The sequence below is a fragment of the Bacillus rossius genome, chromosome 2 (assembly GCF_032445375.1).
Source record: "Bacillus rossius redtenbacheri isolate Brsri chromosome 2, Brsri_v3, whole genome shotgun sequence".
NCBI classification, from domain to species: Eukaryota; Metazoa; Arthropoda; class Insecta; order Phasmatodea; family Bacillidae; genus Bacillus; species Bacillus rossius.
The window spans coordinates 20,092,593-20,112,375 of NC_086331.1; the positions used below are offsets into that span (position 1 = coordinate 20,092,593).

Sequence of the window (19,783 nt, forward strand, 5' to 3'; positions counted from 1 at the left end):
CCAGAATTCATTGAGAATTTATAGAATAAAAAAAAAAAACTGAAACAAGAGGGATTTACGATTTTCGAACCTATTAATTTAAATTTACTTTTACTTAAAAGCACAATTGCTTTGGTATTGTTGTATTGTAAAACATTTAATCTAATGAATTCGAAAATATTTAAGTTCTTTAGACACCAAAATTATAAAACAATTGATAGCAAATTTTCTTAGCAGTAATTTCACATCCACGCATACAATTCGTACATACATAGCATAATATATCAAGTTTTGAACTATTACGCATAAGTGAAAGGATTCAGCTAATCATTACAGTAGATCGAACATAATTTTCAGGCTACCCCATATAATATAAAATAACATAATAAGTAAATATTGAAATACAATAAGTTAAGGAGATATTATGATGTAAGTGCGTCCTCCATTTTGATTACAAACGAAAGGATAGTAACCATGCAACGATTTAGCGCGTTTGCACGTTCGTGCCTTTGTGTAAATAACGGAACACGAATTTAAAAGTTTTAATTTATATATATTTAATTGCTCTAGTTTAACTGTCGATGGTTGACAGCCAAATTACATTTTAAATACTACCTCGAATCAGATGCGTTAAGGTAAAATAAAATAAATATACTTTGAAAACATAATATTTTGCCAAAAAGTTTTCTTTGCCAAGAATATAAGACAGCATTGATGAAAATTAATTTATTATGATAGTAAAATTTAAAAATAAAATTGTTTTTAACTATAAAGTAGATGAAACGTTAATTTCATCGAGCTTGTGATGCGTTTTGGTGGTAAACTGAGTAGTTCTTTCACTGTTATATCGATAAAGTGTTACCGCAGTAGAAGCAACTAAGTCTCAAATCTAGCTACATTTATCTTACAGAAAAATGGCTGCGAGATGGAAAGCTTTGTCAATGGAAGTGTACATGTGTGTGTTAGTTTACTTCATTTTGTGAAAGTGTTTACATACATTTATTTCCAGTGAGTAAAGTATATTACTCAGGCGATGTGTAACGTGTGAATATTTTAATTAAAAAATTTTCAGGTCAAGTTAACAATATTTTTTTTTGTTATTACGACTTTTTTCTCCTTTTTCGTTAAACCGTTGTTTTGAATGGAAGACCTAGGGCCTATAAATGTCGACAGCAAGGGCAATGATAAATATTATTGTACAAGCTACGTGTAAGTAAGGGTATTTGAAGGTTGTAGACCGGTAGTTGAATATTAGCAATAATTGTCGTGGTAAGTTAATGATCAGTTTTATACCTTACGAGCGAGGATTCTAACATTTTCTACAACACGGATATTAGTTGCAGTTGGTCACCTAATGGCTGCCAAGCCCAGGCGTTGAACCCAGTCCCGTGTATACTTTTAAAAAAAGTATTAATATATGAGAAACATGTTAATTAAGTGTTGTAATATTCCAGTGGAAGCGAATCACCGAAAATAATTTTTATAGCGTGGATGTAATTTTGTTCGCAACGGCCGTTGTGTTTTGAGTTCACCGATTTAAATACAAGGCGCAAGTTAGGCAATTTTTTATATTTTCCAATACATTCTAGAAGATGGTTTTTTCGTGCTTAATTACTGTTTTTTTTGCGCTAATGTGAATTTTTGCGCGGAGCGTTCCGAATGTTGTAATATTTGAGACCTTTGCACCCGATAATTTAGAAACATTTGCATGGTTTTGTTTTACCTTTAAATACATTTATAAATTCATGAATTATTATTTAAGAGAAACTTAAGCGATGTGAGACACGAGTGCAAGAAACAGTAAAGTCTGCAGTTGTATATTCATTATTGGAAATTTAATAACAGAGAATGAAGTTGATTGTTATGGGGCCAGATATGCAGGTGGGTAGGTATGATGTGAGTGCTTTGCATAATGATGGCCAGGGAATGTTAGGTGCTCCTTTGGTTAGTTGTATTTTTTTTGTTATCATTGAAACTTGAAACTATAACCAACATTGCACTTTGTTAGAATATTTGTTACTGCATATTATTAATTATAATTACTCCACTTCTCAATAATTTTGGTATTGATTTACCTATTTTTAAGCATTATTATACATATTAAAATAAAATTTTAATAACACTTATATGACACATTTAAATCATTTTTAATATTGTTGACCTTGGAGGCTTTATCAACTACATGAAATGCAGGCGATTGATATTGTATTGTTGAACCCTAAACATTGTTAACAATTGTCAAAGAAAAAGGAACTTAATATTGTTACTGCTGTTTACATAGTTTATACAAATTATACAGTAGGTGATAAAATCTTAAATAAAAAGTAGTTAAAGTTTATCCAAATTTTTATTTTTTGAAGAAATGAGGTGTACATGGGAAAAAGGGGACTGTCACATGTACCGCTTTCTGAGATTAATTTGAAGGTTTGGATGTTAAATAATGTTAGTAACAAATGTGGCTTGCATGGTGCTAAGCCTAATGTTTCGGCATCCTACTTATATAACAATGAAAATGTTTAAGCAATTTATCTGAAGTAATTAAATACAAATTTATTTAGCTGCACATATGTCATGAAATTAATGGGGAGTATTATTGGGCTTGTAATCTCAGAAATAGCTTTATTATACACTCAAAAATCACCAAGCTTCTTCTGGATATGTTCTGTCAATGTTTCTAATTGCAGTTAGGTAGACTATCAAGAATCAATCTTCATTCTGGTTCATAAAATACTCTAGGACTTGCAAATCAGCAATCTTTTTCATTAATATTGGGTACATTTGGGACAGTACAACAATTTATATACTAAATACTATAGGCATACTGTTTTCAGCTCAACACCTTTAGTACTTTTAATACTTGATACTTTGAGTAAAAACATACATTAAATGTTTTGAAATTCTCCCTACAATTTTTAGTTTCCCTGGGAAAAATTCAAGTATACTTAATTAAACATAAATTTAGTTAGGGCCAGCAGAATATTTACACAAATATGATGTGTATATTAAAAATAACACCGGAACAAAAATATTAAACTTATTCTTAGTTACACAAAGTTAATAAATTTTTAGGTAAATATGTAGTGTACGGATTAGCGCCAAAAAAATTGTACAAATCTGAAATAACTTTCATTATATGCCCTTTTACGTCCTCTTTTCATAACCGCCTGCGGAGATAAGAAATTCCAATTACTTTTGGAAATATCGCCGTTCTTATTTTGCAATACAAGACCTATGCAATCATTCGACCGTCGCAATTTTATGTTTTGCCGTGTGCGCGTGAATGCCTAAATAACAGAAATTTTCCATTAGGTAAGGTTAGTTACATTATAAATACTTCAAATTAAATGGAAATTAAAAATAATATCAATTTATTTAACTTGTATAGTTTTAAGTATTTATAATGTAACTGACCTGAACTAACAAAACGGGACAAAGGTAGATTAGGTCAGGTCAGCTACATTATAAATACTTTGAAACTGAACGGACATTAAAAATAATAAAATTAATTTTAATGGTTGTTTAGTTTTAAAGTATTTATAATGTAGCTGACCTGAACTAACAAAACGGGACAAAGGTAGATTAGGTCAGATCAGCTACATTATAAATACTTTGAAACTGAACGGACATTAAAAATAATAAAATTAATTTTAATGGTTGTTTAGTTTTAAAGTATTTATAATGTAGCTGACCTAACCTAACAAACCGGAACAAAGGATTAACAGTAGGAACGAACGTAATTTTTTAAAGCATAAAAATTTGAAATGTTAAAAACTCACCTAAGTTGGAGGCGGCCTATTGGTTCATTTGGATATTGGCCTATCACGAAATATCACGTGACAACATTATCCAAAAAAAAAAATTGATACTTGTAAACAAAAAACAATGTTGAACTCCGTGTGAATGTGCAGGTACAGTGATTAAAATTTAAAATTTCGATATCTCCAAAAGTAATTGGAATTTCTTATCTCTGCAGGCTGTAATGAAAAGAGGACGTAAAAGAGCATATAATAAAAGTTATTTCAGATTTTTATAAAAAAATTTAAAATTAAATTAAAATTTAAAATTTCGATATCTCCAAAAGTAATTATAATTTCTTATCTCCGCAGGCTGTAATGAAAAGAGGACGTAAAAGAGCATATAATGAAAGTTATTTCAGATTATTTTTTGGTGCTAATCCGTACACTACATATTTACCAATTTTTATTTTGGGGAATACGAGCATTCAAAATCTTTTGCGCACAAGTCTACTTTTTTGTCAACAAGAAGCCCAGTTTTATTCACCACTGTACAGGCACAACAGTAGCTAGTGGAATACTCGGATTCTTCTTTGCTAACTGGTGTAGGCTAGGAAACACACGTTGATTTTTGTAATATAACCTAAGTATCGGAGGTTTAGATAAATAATATTTAACAGTATTGATTTCATGCAGTCTCTATGGGTATTGAGGGATCAAAGTATTTAAAGTTGTACTAATATTCTGTGTTAACTTGAAACAAATTTGGATGTTGAGAAGAAAAAATCTTATTGCTTTAAATGAAAGAGGAATTTAATACGACTCTCCCGCTTACCTTTGCAAGAACTTACTCATTTATTGTCATGGGTGGAAGATTCAGAAATAGTGAAGAAGAACGGAAAGAGGAAGGGAAGTATTCTTGATGAGGACGGGGAGGGAGTGGTATAGGATTGAGGGAAAAATACTGGATGTGAGAGGAAAGGACTTGAGGAAGAGGCTTCAGGAATTGGGTGAGTAGGAGGGGGGGGTAGGGTTACTTGCCACTGGGTGTAACAATCAATCAATCAATCAAGCAAGCTTTACAACAGGTTTCTCCTAGTGATAACTATAAATGTCTCTCTTATATGAATCGTGGGTTCTCCATGGAGATGACTAATTCCCTAACAGATTGGCCCTGGCTTGTGGCTGTGGAACCAACCGCCATCATGAATTGTGATGTCACGATGGCCATCTTTGAGGACCTTGACCTTTGACTTTGACCATGACCTTCAAAATTTACCATAATTTGCCCAAAATATGCCAAAATTTACAGTTTTTGGAAAAATATTCTGCAACAAAAGCTACAAAAAAAAAGAAAACTGATTTTTTTTTCTATTTTGAAGCAAATATTCCAGTTCTATTCCTCAAAAATTCAGAATTCAAAAAACCTTTAAAGAATTTTGCCATACAAAGAACCAAAAAAATCCCAAATAGGTTTAAATTTTCCAACGACAAGCCACCCCTAAGCTTCTGGCGGTGATCTGGGATCCGCCATCTTGAAAATCTGTAATATTTATGCTAGAAAATTGAGAAAATTTTTTAAATTTATAAAAAAAATTTAATTAAAATTTAAATAAAAATTATTAAAAAACACAGTTGCACATATCATTATGGTTGCCATCTTGAATTCTAGAAACATTGCACTTTTAATTATGCCCGCCATCTTGGATGTGTATGACATCATCATTGCTCTTTTCATTATGACTGCCATCTTGGATCCTATGTCAATGTAATTTTGGTTATGGCCGCCATCTTAAAATTCCATAATTTTTGATAAAAAATCGTGACAAATTTAAATAAAAAACACTCCGCCATCTTGGATTATGTCAAGAGCACCATCTTGAAAAACCATAACTTTTATTAGAGTTTAATGGGAAAAGATTTAAAATTTATAAAACAATTAAATAAATAAAACTTTAATAAAATTGTAATGGTACATGCACTTATGTCCTATGTTCGAACCCAGCAAGGGCAAAAATAAAAAAGACGACATATCCTTCCTCCACGGAAGCCGCCAGCAGACTGATCTCCCACCACTTATGCCAAGGAGGCCTCAGTCTTATTTTCTTCTGCTAGAGTGCACTGCTGCCATTTTAGTTTATTTTTTACCTGATAGAGTGCAGTAATCATTTATTATTACTGTAGCACCTGCCATCTTAAAATATGGGTGCCATCTTGGAAATTCGTAAATATTTAGCTAGAAATTCGAGAAAAATTCCAAAATTCATTAAATAAATTTGTAATCATATTAATGATTTATTCCATTGATATCCATCCTTGGTTCGATACACGGTCAAAGCAAAAAAAATATTTTAGACAAAAATACTTATTTAGTAAATTGTGTTCAAAATCCCAAAAGCAGCTTTGTTTCCTAACCAACCAGCCTTCTATAAGCCGATATGTCCGCCATCTTGGAAATTTGTATTTATTGACCTAGAAATTTGGAAAAAATACAAAATTCATAAAAAAATAGCTTATTATTTTACTGATTTAATCGATGGATTTCTGTCCTTTGATCCTTGAATAATGCAAAAAAAATTAAATTTTATTAAATATCACATGAATGTAACATAAAAGTGACAGGTTCGAAGGAAAAAAAAACTTTTACAAATACAATTTATTACATAGATCCTATACTACTACAGGAACAATTGTTAAAGTTAGCATTTCAATAAACATTTAGTTCTGCATTGGCTTGATTTGACTAATTCTTAGCTCCAATCGATTTACTGAAGACAGAGACCAGCCAGATCCTTTGCCTACATAGTCTTTTTCTTCCCGACAGAGTTTCTCGATACTGTGTTTAACAGACTGCTTCACATCGTCGGAATTGTAAATGGGAGTATTCACTGTCTTGAATGCACACTTCTTCACTTTGTCCTCGAACAGATATGGTTTTCCATATACACAGTCCAACCAAAAGTTATATTTTAAAGGTCCTTATGTAGATACTTCTGCCTGATATCGTCAAGAAAAGTACAAATGTATTTTGGCTCATTAAATGTATTTAGATAATAATACTCTTTCAACATTTCATGAAAGGCAGATTTCGCCAAGTGGAATCTGTTATTTACCTGTAATGCACCGAACACAGTCATGTCCAGCCCTCATCACATTTGGTTGCTGAACATCTGTTTTTGTGCTTGTACACATACGAATCTCTAATCTAAAGCAAGGAGTCGAAATGTCTACAGGTAGTTCATCAGTAGGTACACGGACTTCACCTTTATATTTTATTGTATGCCGTCGCAAACTGTCAATACGTGTAAACCAAACATGGCACTTATCGCAGCGAAACTTCGTACGAGAAGGATTCTTTACACTTTTGCTCCTTTCATGTCTTCATGCATCATGGGAAAAGGCAAACGCCATATCACAGTAGCTGCAAGGATGTCTAGTTGATGAAGACGAACCTTTCAGACCAGAACGAGATGATGATGTTGCAGTTGTACCGATTCCCGGTGTACTCTTTAAGTAAATCAATCAATCACAGTTGTAGCAAAATCTTTACTTTCTGCTGCGCAGCAGCATGTCTTGCAGTGTCTTTTCAACTTATCATGCCTTGCGAATTGCTTGCGACATCATTACAGCTAAAATTTTAGGAGGCACATTCTCTCTTCTCGTGTGGTCGAGCATTACTGTTGTTTGAGAAAATCTTGTCACAGTAACAACATTGATGCTCGATAGTTGTTGATGATTCACCAGCCCTTGAAGACTCCATCGAGGGCGAAACGTCGTTCATCGTGGTTTCCACTGTAACTAGCACTGTAGTCATTAAGCACTCTTCTGCTGGTGGTACCATGCCAGTTACGTCACCTCTAGTTTTGCTGTCGACGTTGCCAACGGGATCTTCACCACCATCGTTGACGCTGATGCCAGGGTTACTGTAGACGATGGTACAACTTCCATCAAATTCGACGTTAAAGACTGTAAAAATGCCATCGAGTTTATAAGAACAGGAAATTCTGCGACTTATGCACCAAATGAGACAAACTAGGTGATCCTTACACCACCGCAGCCAGTTACAAACTGAAATTCCTGCCGTCTGGGGACTCGTTTATATACATGTAACCGCCGAAATATATGCCAGTTAAAACATAATTAATTTACATTATTACACCAGTCAAAACATTAAAAAAAGCATATTTGAAACCAAATTTGACAAAAGAAATGGGCACGCAATACATGCACTGGACACATGTAATGACCATGAATGACATGATCACACAATGTACATGCAATGAACATACTATGACCATGCAATGGCCACTCAATGTACACGCAGCGACCATGCAATGACCTTGCAATATACACACCAAACACGCAATGTATACACCAAACTAGTAATGAACACGCAATGTATACACAGAACACATAATGAACACGTAATTTACACACCAAACACATAATGTACACACAATATACACACCGAACACGCAAGGTGTACACTGGACACACATTTAACGAAAAGGACGCACATTTGGACAAAAATTCGACAAAAAGGAAGCACATTTAATGAAAAGGATGCGTTCTCAGCAGTTAGATACGTTATTAAGGCTTGACTATGCATATTTAACAAAGAGGATGTACATTTTCACAATCATTTAACTTAGTAGATACAACTGTTAATTTTACAATAGGATATAATACCTCCAACGCTCATTGGCTTAAATGGTCATTGGCTCCAATGGTCATTGGCTCCAACGGTCATTGGCTCCAACGGTCATTGGCTCCGACGTTCATTGGCTCCGACGTTCATTGGCTCCGACGGTCATGGGCTCCGACGGTCATGGGCTCCAACGGTCATCGGCTCCAACTGTCATCAGCACCAACTGTCATCGGCACCAAAAGGTCTTGTGCTCCAAAAAGGTCTTGTGCTCCAAAAAAGGTCTTGTGCTCCAAAAAGGTCTTGTGCTCCAAAAAGGTCTTGTGCTTCAAAAAGTCTTTGTCTCAAGCTGTCTTAGGCCTAGCTGCTATTTGGCTACAAGACTAGGAGGCTATGAAGCTACAAGACTACAAGGCTTTAAGTGGCTATGAGGCTACAAGGCTACTAAGCTACAAGTCTACGACACTACGAGGCTACAAATCTACGAGGTTTTAATTCTATTTGCCTACAAGTCTATGAGGCTACAAGACTACTAGGCTAAAAATTTACGAGGCTTCAATTCTACGAGGCTACGAGACTACCTGACTCTTTGACTCCATTCAGCTGTGAGAGATTATTTATCTCCTGCAATGGAACTTGTAAGTAGAACAGATTCTTGCCAACAGATGATGCCATGTTTTGTGTTGAAGTAAAAATTATGTATTTCTTTTAAGTGGGATGAGGAATGCTCACTAAAAGGAAGGCTTTGCTAGACATCAAGGAGAAGGAAGTTTGTCTTGCATGTTAGTGCTTCTCAGCTGTCTCAAGGCATATTATTTGACTGAATAATGGTTATTTTTCATTTGAATTCCACCTGATAAAAAGAATATTTTTAGTGATAATTTGGTAGCAGGAATTCACAAATTAAAATAAACTTGAATAAAATTGTGTGATTCATTAAGTAAAAAAAATTTTTGCAGAGATAGATTTCGCAGAAATAACCAGAAGCACTCTGAGAACATCAGCAGAAGTCTCTACATGAATAATGAGCACATGAAGAAAACCAACACTACATTGGCAGAAATCAGGAGCACACAGTGAGTGTAAATATTTACGAATTTCCAAGATGGCGCCCATATTTTAAGATGGCAGTTGCTACAGTAATAATAAATGATTACTGCACTCTATCAGGTAAAAAATAAACTAAAATGGCAGCAGTGCACTCTAGCAGAAGAAAATAAGAGTGAGGCCTCTCTAGCAGACAAAAACAAGATGGCGGGCATGACGACATACTAGCTGACAATATATTCCTTGGCATTAGTGGTGGGAGATCAGTCTGCTGGCGGCTTCCGTGGCGGAAGGATCTGTCGTCTTTTATTTTTGCCCTTGCTGGGTTCGAACCTAGGACATAAGTGCATGTATTATTACAATTTTATTAAAGTTTTATTTATTTAATTGTTTTATAAATTTTAAATCTTTTCCTATTAAACTCTAATAAAAATTATGGTTTTTCAAGATGGTGGTCTTGACATAACCAAAGATGGCGGAGTGTTTTTTATTTAAATTTTTATAATTTTATATAAATATTACAATTTTTCACGTTTTGTATAATAAATTATAGAATTTCAAATTGGCGACCATAACGAAAATTACAATGATCTAGGATCCAAGATTGCAGCCACAACTAAACGTGCAATTATGAAATCATACACATCCAAAATGGCAGGCATAATGAAAAATGCAATGTTTCTAGAATCCAATATGGTGACCTAACAATATGGGCAGTGGTGTTTTTTTTTAATTAATTATTTATTAAAACTTTGTTTAATTAATTATATCAATATATAAGGTTCACAAAAGTTATGATCTAGGTTTGTGCTGCTTGTAATCAGAAAGATTTCATTGTCAATTTTGTAATTCTCATGCATTTCACTCAAAATTCTGTACTAATGGTTTAATTTTTTATTTTTTCACTGAATTTTGATCAGCTTATGTGTAATTTTAGATTAATAATGGTTAATTTAATTGACTATATTTTGGCTCCCTACCAATGACTTATGAAGCAGATATTTTGGCTCAGTACCAGTGACTTATACTAAGTACTTACTATATTTTTGCACTCTACAAATGACTTATCTAAGGACCAGTGACCTACCTCTACTAAGTACTAAGCTCTTATTTGCTGATGAGTGCATGTTCCTTTTTTTCCTGCATTCTCACATAATCTAATGGATTAATTTTTTCCTCCTGTCCTATATTTCATAAAAAAAGCTATGTTTTTCAGCACTAATCGCCCTTTCAAATTATTGCCAAAAATGTTAACAATGAATACTGTATTAGTTCTGGAGACTATCATGCATGATATGGATTTTCAATTTTATTTTCTCTTGGAAGTCAGAGGTGTTGTTAATAAAAGAAATTAGTTTCAATTTCAGTAAGATACTTCCTCCTAAGGTAAATCATCTTGTCATCTTTATAAGTCAGCTGAAGTTTCAGGCCCCTTTGGATGAAAAAATTGAACCCTCTACTCTTCTTTGATGTCATAAACTTGTATTTCTACAACTTCCCCTAACCACCAGTTTTTATCATACACACAACATACTTAATCATGCAATTTAGATGTTCTCTTATTGTATCATGCTCAATTTCACTGACTTTGACAAGCTGGACAGTACTTGCTTGTTCAGAAAATGTCTCCTTAATTTAAATAACAGAAGTACTGATAGAATGAAGCTATGGAGTGATATGGTATGTGGCACTGAGTTTTTTTTCATGAATATTTGTTGCATTCTTGGGTTCTACTTTTGGGAGAATTCCTAGTTTCTTTACCAAATCACGTGTTTTACGAGCTAAGTAAATACTTGCTCCAAAATCTTTCTGTATATTAGTTAGTGTATGAGTAAGTTGAAGGAAGCATATTCAAAATGTTTACCTTTTCTTGGACAGTGTCTGCAGTTTTCATTCTTTCAGATTTTCTATTAATTCTTCACAAAGTACACACAAGTTGTTTCATGTATTTGTGTGGTTTTCAGTATGTGGTGAAACCTCTAGGTCAAACAATTTATTTAGTTTACAAGTGACAGTTTCTAAAATTTTTGTCACTTTTTTTAATAGCAGATGATTTTGCACCAGTAGAAAATTTCTGAACTTTTAACAGGAGAGTCACAGACATGCTTCATTTACTGAATCCACTAACTCACCAACTGGCTCGTAAACATCTTGATTGGATGACTCGCTACAATGTTTTATTTCAGACAAACATGTGCAACACAGCAAATTACCAGGAATGAGTGTCAGTTTTGGATTTTTGACATATAAATCTAAACTTATAATTCGTTAATGCCTTTATGATTGGCTTCTTGAGTGCAGAAAATGGGTTACAGCTTGAATTTCCATATAAATGTGTGAATTTTTGTAAAAACATCTTCTCATGGGTGCTGGCAGTTTCAATTTCACAGCCAGTTCTTACACGAAGCAAGTTCTTGTCACTGTTACTTAGTTCAGAAAAATTGCCTATAGAAGTATATCTGCAATAACTTAAAACATCACAAGGAACATACATCCATCTTTTGCAAAATAAATATTACAATATGAATAATGAACCACTAATGAGCGTGTAAAGATGTCGCAACAACACTATCTTCTCTGTCAGCAGTCTATAGCAAACTAAACTAGCAGAGAGGAACAAGAGCAGGACTGTGTGTGTTCAAACAGGCAGTGTCCTGATGCTAGCTAATGCAACAATCAATTTTTTGAGCTGTGTGGACACAATAAAACTATACATTACAAAAAGAGGGTTAGGTATGATTTAAGGTGATATTTGTTCAGGATGTTATCTCTCCTGTAGCAGCTCGTCAAGAGATGCCAAAGGAGAAATAGGTTATGTTTACTTGCGATCAAACTTAATCAGTTCGGTGTAATACACTTTTTTATTAGAACAAGATTTACAGATGACACAAATGTAAACGTGGCACTTTAGGTAGCCGTCAACAGCCGTCGCGAAGTATCGCTTAACAGGATACGGCTTGCAAGACTCTATAAACAGAAGGAGTATTTATAAATACTAAACAAACTATAAATACACAAACCCTCTTCCTGATTATATTCTGAAGACTGACCTATAATGAATAAACACCTATTCTTACTCAAAAAACACAACATAAACACGCAGTTTAAATGAATTTCCTAGTGGCAAAACGCCTACAATCTACGAAGTGCGTCTTAACAACTCCGTTAAAAAGAACACGTACAACAGCCTTTGTTATTTGGAGTTACATCTCTATCTCCTACATACTCTAGGTTCTTAGTCTCGTCCGGTGTTGGTTGTTCTCGCTGCCACTATACCTATGTTACCTTCGTTGACAACGTTTCTCTACGGGCGCACCTTGCGCGCCGACTCGCTCACTTCTCACTCGCTGAGCGAGTGACCCAAAAACGAAAGTCTGCCCTCAGCCCTCCCGACCTCCAGGGGGTGTTTGCCTTCACCTGAGGACTCTAAATTTGAAGAGCAGCTTTCCACAATTTACTCACCGAGCGAGTCCCTACTCACTCACGACAAGTACTGTTAGCGAGTTTGTACGTCTCTTCCTTACCGTCGCCAGCGGCTAAGTTCCAAACCACAAAAATACGTTGAAGTTCGACTTACAGTGGTAGATATTTTCTTAGTTTTACCTCGACCTCGGGCGTCACGATAGTCTCGGGAGGTGTGGTTGAAGCACCCGCGAAGACGTCCGCGAGACGTCCCTGGTGTAGAGTTGTTGGATCTCGGCTCTTCCTCGTAGTTGGTCTTGTTTCACAACGGTCCCGGAATCTTCTAAGTCCCGGCTCGTCCTCGGGCGTCGTGGTGTTGTCATGTGACGTAGCAGATGGTGGCAGCGTGACGTGTTGGTATCTTCGGAGAGGTGGTATAAGCTTTCGCCTCTGGCCGTTCGCCAGGCACCTGCTGCTTGATTCTTATTAGGCGACCCCTATTTATACTGGGCGAAATGAAAATTACATCATTAGTATCTAATCGCGGGCCTCGGCGGATGACCGCATCAGCGCCAATAGCCGTTTGCTTAGCTGTTACTAAGCACGTGGCCACCAGCGATTCTCTTGTAGCTATAGAAGTTGTGAAGACCTGAGTGTTATACAACCCTCTTGACTTGAATGTTTCGCAGATGTCCTGCAGTTTAGGGGCAAAATCGTTAGGTAGGAGTACCTACCATAACAAGGACATTAAAAACCTTTTTAATTTCACTTTCTAAAGATCTATGGTGGAGGTTTGTATAATCAATAGGTAAAAGTTGCAACTTCTTGAAAAGATCCTGAAATCAAGTTTTTCTTCACAACTCTGAATTATATTGTCTTCATTTTTATAACAAAATTAGCATGATCTCAGATGATAAATTAGTTAACTGTAGCTCGAACTGATCCTGACCAATGTTTGTTGAATTCATTGTTACTAGACGGATCACATGCAACCAATTTCTCGGCTGGAGCGGCAGCTTGTGTGTTCAGAGTAGCATAGCCAGCTGAAAATGGTGCAGTGACGTCATACATTATTCTTATAACCACGTGTATCCTGGAAATCATTGAAGATAGGAGCCTCACATAAACATTGTTGCATTGAAAATTTTTTTATTTTATGCTTATAGCCATTATCTAAAATTTATTTGTATTGTTGTTCCCTTTTACACATTGAACGACATTAACATAGACATTTTTTAATCATCATTTAGACTAGTCTTATATATACAGCAAAATGGTGTGTAAATAAACAGATTATTTCCTCATGTCTTGCAAATTCTACATGCTGGTATGTGCTCATTTATGCTCTTTCACATATGCAGCCTAACATGCACAAGGTTCATCCATACTGACCGAAAAGTATTCACACAATGGTACTTGTGGAGGAAGTTTTTCAAAGAGATTTATTAGTGTAGCTATATTCACCAGTTATTTTTTAACCTGCCAGAAACCAGGCAAATTGTTTTCTTTCAAGAATATTGTGTCTGAACGTTACCTAACTATAAATCTTACCAAACTCTTATGGTTTTTTTAGCTTAACTATATGTTATAGCTATATGTTCCTGTTTTCCTTATAATATTTTGTGTGAATGTTATCCAAACAGTAATATAATACCAAGATGTTTTGATTAAAATATTTCTTGTGCTGCAGTAACAGTTTGTTCTATTAGGCATTGCAGATGTAGTTGTTGACTTCAAAAATGTAGTTACTAGCTATTAATTGATAATGTGTCAAAGTGTTCTCTAATAAACCGAAAATGTCAACCAAGAAAAAATTGTGTGAAAGTTCTTAGGATTATTTACATAAAGTTTAGAAACTATTAGTTTGGATAAAGCAAAAAAAGTATGGTTATGTTTGAATCTACTTGGGTGACACACCTGTTGTCAATAAATTTTGATAATGTATTCTAATTGTTTTATAATTTTTTAATTTTTTGTAACATTAGTAGAAATATTTTTTATTAATTTTCTGTTACATTGTTGATTGATTCATTATATTGCAATTACATTTAATTAGGATTACCAAAAGTTTGCAAATATAACTTTTGAAGTTGAAGCTTTGATAGATTCTGAAATAATTTGGCCAAAGCAACTTCTCACAATGGCTTGCAAACTAGGTAATTCTATTAGTCATGTTTTGTGTAAAGAATTTGTTGCAGATTTTTTCTTTTACTTCATAGCTGTGATTATTTAGGTTCATGATGTGATTAAGTAGCCATATAAATATCATGTGTGGTTTGAGATCAACCTACAAACATAAATCTAAATGTAGGCACTGATTCTTCGTTATCTTAATGGCCTAAAGAATACTTAAGGCTTCTAAAGAATACTATTTTTGCTAAACTTTACTTGTTCACAAGTGTAACGTGCAACTAAATGAAAATATATTTTGACAGCCAACAAGTTTTAGTTAGTTACTGTGTTACTTTTTTTTTGTTTAGTTATTTATCATCAGGATGCAAAATGAATGTACCGGGAAATAGTTTAATACTTGCTAATTTGTATACTTCCAACTTCTTAATGATCACACGTGATTCTTTGTTTGGAGATACACTTATGTAGGTGAAACCTAATTGATGGATCAAGTAAGACATTTTTTTTTCCAGAAGCTAAATTTAAAACTGGCAATGGCGGAGTTAGAAACTTGTAAGTCAGAGGGAACTTGGGAGTCCAGCAACTAATTTTTTTTCCAGATATGCCATTTTAGTCAGTGTAAGTTTGCAAGTAGAAAATGTGAGAAGAGTCCCTTCAGCCCTTCTGTCACTGATAACTAACTTTAGTTAAAATTGTATTTAATTTTTCAATATTACTCAGTAAGTAGGTTTAAGGGGCACAGTCTGATAAGTACGGAGGATTGGATTGGAACGTCACTGCATCTAGTGAACCTTTGTGTAACAAGTCGCCCAATTGGTACAAATGGTTCATGGTATTGCCGATGAGCTGTGCTGAAGTCGCGCACCCTCATGAGGTCTCGCTGACAGATATACTCTCCCTAGAAATCTGAGAACTAGGCGACGGCATCCACATCAACTAGCTTTGGCGGTGGTTTCTATTACATAACTAGCTAAAGAGACGATTAGCTCCACTTGTTACTGGCAGCAGCGCGCACAGATATTTTTGTTTCCAAGGCAGGTTGCAGAGCTGCCTAGGGGCTTGCTATATGGCCCACTTACCTAACACACTATGCAAGTGGTGTATTTGAATAGAAAGTACACAATAGAGCACTGTTAAACTGGTTTAAAACTGTTTAACATTTTTAAGCATTTTATTTATTTATTTCTTGTCTATTTTCACCTCAGATTTCAGATTAGCGGTATTTAACCTTTTTTGAACTCACGGGCCAATTGTTTCTCAGCTTAAGTGTTGCGTGCCTCACCATATCATACACATGCCATAGCATTACAATGACTGTACTTAACGTCTGCCAACCAATATATTTGAAAGTTTGCTTCAAGAGTGTGTGTAAATCTAAAGTATGTAATTCAGGCCATGGCTTTGAGTGGTCCTCGAGCTACTTAGGGGCACGTGTAAAACTAAATGTGTGACTGTCAGGACCAATGTAAAAAAAAAAAAATTAAAAACAAAAAAATAGGTTTTTAAAAACAAAACAACCTTTTTTTGTTTAAACCAGTTTTTTTTATTACATTAGTTATTTTGCTTTTCAGCATGTTCAAATGAAAGCCATACAACATCCTGCTTTCTGCCACTCGTGTTGACCCAGAAAAGTTATAACATCAAAGAACTGAAGTTCAGCAAATCTGCACATCTGACTGGGACTTAACCACAGAGAGGGTATTTTTCCCCAGGAAGAATATTCTCCATAGAATGGAAGTTTCCCACAAAATAGGGGCTTACAGTACAGTCAGGGATTTCCCACAGAATAGGAATTTTTTTATAATAAATTTATTTATTTCTTTTTTGTACTCTTGTCTTCAATTCAATAATTAATTTAATTTTTCATTAGTATTTAGCTGGGTATAATTTACAATTTATTCAGATAATTTAAAAGAGAATGTCTTGATAAGTTTATAATTTTTTGTGCTTGGAAATCACGAGAAAGATAAATGAGCTAACAACTTTTGTTGTTATTAGAGTGAAATCAGACCTTTCATTGAAAAAATTAAGATACATTATTTAAAAAACAATTTTTTTATGAACACTTGGTTTAAACCCCGTTTTAAACCAAGTGTTTATATAAAAACCAGTCAACCTTGGTCAGGACCACAGACAGAGAGAGAGAGATTGGTGAAAAAGGGGGAGGGGGCTTACACACACCAACTCTCATGCTTACACACACCATCTCTCACTCTTACATTCAACAACTCTCACTCTTACATTCAATACACACTCTCAAACTTACACCAACTCTCACTCTTACATACTTACGCACACAGTTAATGAATTTATTGGGTAGTAGGAAATCCTAAAACAAGCAGTTTAATTTCTGTTGAGGGACCTATGTCTGGAATCGCAACCCTGAAAAGTTACAGGTATGAACAGTAGCTTGCAAAATTGAATTTCCCGTGCATGAAGCACAACATCAGTAGCTGAGAGGACACGCAATCATAACGCTGTAACGTTCAAATGCTCAGAGGGAAGCTGGCAACAAGCATGGTGTAGACTTTTAGAGTTAGCTGGACACTAGCAACCAGCAATCTGGTGGACAGCACAGTAGATGGATGGTTGGTTATGATACAATTACACATTTGGCCTTGGTGATTAGCGCAGTTGGACAGTTTAGTGAGTACGGTGCTGTGATTACAAAATTTATGAACAAAGCATGATAGACTTGCAGGACATGCCAAATTGCATCAGCGGAGGTGTGTGTGAAGGTGCAGTGCCGGCACAGGGCACTTGAGACGGTACATGCGGGTAGGCAGGGAAAATGTGAAGCTCTGCTAACTCAACATAGGATAAGGGATTGAGGGGCGAATGGCCGTTCATTGCTGAAAGCGGCGGTCGAGCCACCCGCAGAAAGTTATTCAGAGCTGGAAGGACCACACCAAATAAATAACAGTTTTATATTATGAACCCCTAAAAGCATAACCCAGATCTCTTTAAAATGTAGCCTACTGTACTAGCTAAAAAAAAACTTTTATATTGTGCCAAGAAAATTACTAATTTGCGGCACAGATGGAGAGATATAGTGCTACAGTTTTGGCAGCCACAGCTAATCAGCGCATACATGCCACTTGATCTGGCTAGGAGACAAGCTTATCACTGTACTTTTCCCATTCCTTTCTAGTCTGCTCACTCTGTTATACAGAATGTCCCAGAACTCAAACGTTGATTACGGTTCTGAATTTAAAAACATAAATTAATAGTATTATAGTTTTTTTAGTTTTTAGACATTTTTTCAATAGTTTTAATATCACCACCCTTTACCAAATTATTAGATAATGTGACTACACATTTTTGTGGTACATACGTTAGGGTGTGATAGAACACAACTAGACAAGCACAAGTCCAAGTCACCGTACAATATGTGAATGGAACTCAACCTGTGAATGGCTAGAGGATGCTTTCCAGCAAACTATATAAATGCTCTGTTCACAGCAACCATCATTTGTGCTGTGGATCCCCAACGAGATAGATGAGTATGCTAATCGAGAGAAGGCTGACATATATATATATATCTTGTCCGGGCTTGGGGATGGCAATGTGAGGGAAGCACTGAGATTGTACTGAGAATTTTTTCCAAAATGACATGTATGAAGCCTGTGCTTCTGGGTTGCCACAATTTTGATAAGTTGTTGTGATATGAGATTTGTTTGATTAGAAGTTGTTGAGTAAAACATTTCCTTATATTCATCATTTGCCTGTCATTCTGTCTCTTTCTGTCTTGTTTCTCATAATTTCATAACCCAAAACATATTTATATTGCCGTCTAGTGCTTCTCTGGTTGAGTTCCGAGCACATATTGTAAGGTAAATTGTTCTTATCTAGTTGTGTTTTATTATCCTCTAACGTATGTACTAGGAATTCTTAACATTGTACATACAGTAGACTCCCAATTATTCGGGTTTGAGTTTTCCGGTTTGCAGGTAACTGTGCCATATTTCACTTTCATAAACCATAAAAACAAAAATAGTTTTTGACTTTTTATATTCGTGCGCGCACAATGGCAACGGCACTTGTGTAACATTAAATACAATTCAAGGAATTAGTAATGAAACAAATAAATAATGTGATGACTGAATGAAAATATTGTGCTCTTTCCTCAATAGCTATTCGCTTCCTACGTTGCATAGTTCAGCAAACATTATTCCGCCATCCTGCTTGACAGCAGCAGCTCTGTAGAGAAAAGCCAGGTGCTTTCAGGGCTAGTTTACCTTGCGCCATTAGTATACCCTTGTGGCAAATCATGGCAGATATGCATTTAGTAGTAAAAAACTGTGTCGGAAATTACGTTAACAGGTTAAATAATCTTTCAAATATTATAAAAATTTTTTATGTTCTTTAATTCTGATTAGAACTGAAATATATTGCCTATATTAAAAAATAATATTTTGTAACTCATGAAATGTTGGTAGCTGGTAGCACATACATAGGAGAAAAAAAAATGTAATGCTCAAGACTTATTATTTAACAATGCGGTATGTGAATTTTAAAATTTAATTTTAGGTTTTTTAATTTCTAAATGTTATTCAACATTTATTGAAATTTACTTCAAATTTATATATATATATATATATATATATATATATATATATATATATATATATATATATATATATATATATATATATATATATATATATATATATATATATATATATACTAGCAAATATTGTAATATGACAATGGGAAACTAGCCAAATAGCATTGGTGAAGAGCGAGACACTTCACTGCATTGTTTTCTAGCTATTTTACACTGCATACTGCTAGATGCCACTACTTTACCTAGTTTTATGCACTTAAAAATGTAGGTACATTC

The 19,783-nt window shown here is 34.7% G+C and overlaps 1 protein-coding gene across 6 annotated transcripts in view; it reads left to right on the forward strand.

Moving 5' to 3' along the window:
- The first annotated feature begins 828 nt into the window (after positions 1–828).
- The window catches only part of LOC134529152 (uncharacterized), a 94,464-nt gene continuing 75,509 nt past the window's right edge, over positions 829–19,783 (forward strand). The window contains exon 1 of one of the 6 annotated variants that reach the window (XM_063362931.1): positions 829–987. The gene's annotated coding sequence lies outside the window, so the exon portion shown is untranslated. Of the gene's footprint in view, positions 1,249–19,783 lie in introns of all 6 variants that reach the window. The other 5 variants (XM_063362929.1, XM_063362928.1, XM_063362925.1 and 2 more) reach the window with 5 other exon arrangements.